Raw genomic sequence first — 2,394 nt, 5'->3', positions numbered from 1 at the left:
GACATGTCTGCCTGAATCCATTATTCTGTCTGGGCTTGTTGTTGTTGTGTGCTGTCGAGTTGCTCCAACTCATAGTGAGCCTGTATAGGATTTCCCAAAGCAGCTGGTAGGTTTGAACTGTTAATCTTGTCATTACCAGTCTAGTGCTTATTCTACAGAAATAGAAAAAAATATTGGAAACTATTGTTGTTGTTGTTAAGTGTTGTTAAGACGGTTCGGACTCATGGAGACCCTGTATAGGGTTTCTGAGGAGCGACTGGTTCAAACCGACCTTGCAGTTCAGTGATTATCCTACAGCACCACACTAGGACTCTGTCAAAATTGTTAAGATGCATAGAACTCCAGTCAGAGCATGACAATTTCCACAAATGACTAATTACTTTCATACAACATGCTCTCTTCTGCTTTGAGGATAGTGACTCTTCTTTCTCCTTAGTAATATTATTCCTTTTCTCCTAACCTAGATAATGCAGTTATTTATTCAACTAATATTAATGAATTATTTACTCTGGGTTAGGTGTGTGGGATCACAGTGGCTCTGTAAGATAAGCATTGGACTGCCTGGTTTGAGCCCACCAGTTGGTTGGCAAGAGAAAGATGAGGTTTTCTGCTGCTGCAAAGATTGACAGTCTTGGAAACCCTGTACATGGTGGCTATGAATCAGAACCCACTCAATGGTGCTTAACAAGAACAAGCTACTGTTTTCAGTTCTCATAGATATCCATGAACAAAACAAAGTCAATGTGGAGCTCTTCTGGTGAATTTACATTCACCCCTTGTGATGCCATAAACACTACTTTTTTCAAGGAATCTTTCCTCTTCTAGCTTCCCTGGAGTTAGTTAGATTCACCATTTATACTCTTCCATGATGCCTAATCCTTTTTTGTTTTTGTTATTACCTTCTTTTTTTTTTTTTTTTTTTTTTAATTGAAGATTCCTTACTGGCCTTGTCTCCAAACAGGTGGCTGGACCAGGGGAAAAGGGAAGGAGAGCCAGCTGGTGCGGGGAGGGGTCTTCTTTACAACATTCCATTTATAGACAGAACTAAACAGACAAGCACAGAGTCACTATTCGGTTAGAAGTTGCAGCCTGGAAAGGAAAGAGGGGACAGGTGAGGAGTGGAGGTGTCATTAAAAAAATACAGGCCCCTCCCAAACTGGGGTGCCTGAGGGGGACTTGGTTTGTTTCAACCCAAAAGGAATCAGAAGATCAAAAGTAGTTTGGGAAGGCCAGAACTGTCAGGGTTGGAGGGAGGAGGAAGGTCCAGGGAGTGGAGTTTGGCAACTGGGGTGAAGGGATTTCCCTCCCCCTGCTGGGATGCCCCCAGCCTCTCAGGTCTGGCAGGAAGAGGGCAGCCTGCAGCCCATGATAGGCAGGTCTGAGGCTGCCTGATGCTCCAGGTAGAGGGCTGGAGGGGGCTCACAAAGGCTTGCCCTTCAGGGACATAACAGCGCTGCCCCCTAGTTTCTCAGTCAGTTGCAGCGGTCTTGACCTCCTTATAGCAGTTCGCTTGTAATTCATGCTTGATCCCTGTCAGCTTCTTCTTGATGGCATTCTTGGAGCTAGCGTAGATCACTTTGCTCTTAAGGGGTGCAGACTCAGGGGACCACAAGATAAAAACCAGATTCTCCTTTGCTCTCATTGGTCATAGAGGGCATAGTGGCAGTCCTTGTCTGGCAGCATCTTGACAAAGGTGGCATAGGGGTCACAGACAGTCTGGCCCACATCACCCACCAGGATCTCCTTGCCCTCCTCTAGGATGATGTTCTTCTTATCTTCGCTCAAGCAGAAGAGCACTGCCCTCTTTCGCTTCTTCACCTCCTCTGGCATCGATGATTTGTGCACCTTCATGTCATTGAACACTTTGATGACACCATCAGAGACAGCCACACCAGATGCCATGTTTCCAGAAGTGAAAGGAGTAAGGTAAAGAGAGCCAGAGAAGAAGAGAGCTGCCACAGCTGCAGCTGGGATCCGACTGAACCCCTATTACTTTTTATAGTCCTTTGGATATTTTTATTACTATACTTATCATTATTTGGTCAAAATCTGTCTTTCCTTTCTAGAGGCAGTGGCAGCTGTGTTTGATCTACTCACCACTGTATCTCTAAGTGTATTGGCTGCAATAGATCTTTATTGATTTTGCATAATTGCATGCTTTCGGCTTTTAAAAAAATAGTATTTGTATTGCTATTATGTTATTTGTATATGTTATTAGCCAAAAGGTGGCACTGCAGGAGAGTAAGTGGATGAGGCCTCAAAACGGTTACTTAACAGTCATTGAATTGGATCCCTCTTTCTTTTCCAGGCTGCAACTTAGTACGTGAAAATAACCAATTCCAAAATTGGTACTTGCTCATATGAGCACCCACATCTCAAATTTCTAAAGAAGAC

General features: G+C 44.0%; 1 pseudogene; it reads right to left on the bottom strand.

Annotated features, from left to right (window-relative positions):
- Positions 1–1,419: 1,419 nt before the first annotated feature.
- On the bottom strand, positions 1,420–1,902 carry LOC102816507 (annotated as a pseudogene).
- Positions 1,903–2,394: the final 492 nt, after the last annotated feature.

This window comes from Chrysochloris asiatica, unplaced genomic scaffold (genome assembly GCF_000296735.1).
Source record: "Chrysochloris asiatica unplaced genomic scaffold, ChrAsi1.0 scaffold00122, whole genome shotgun sequence".
In the NCBI taxonomy this organism is placed as follows: Eukaryota; Metazoa; Chordata; class Mammalia; order Afrosoricida; family Chrysochloridae; genus Chrysochloris; species Chrysochloris asiatica.
Note: the sequence above shows the minus strand (reverse complement) of the source record. Positions and strands in the feature narration are given on the sequence as shown.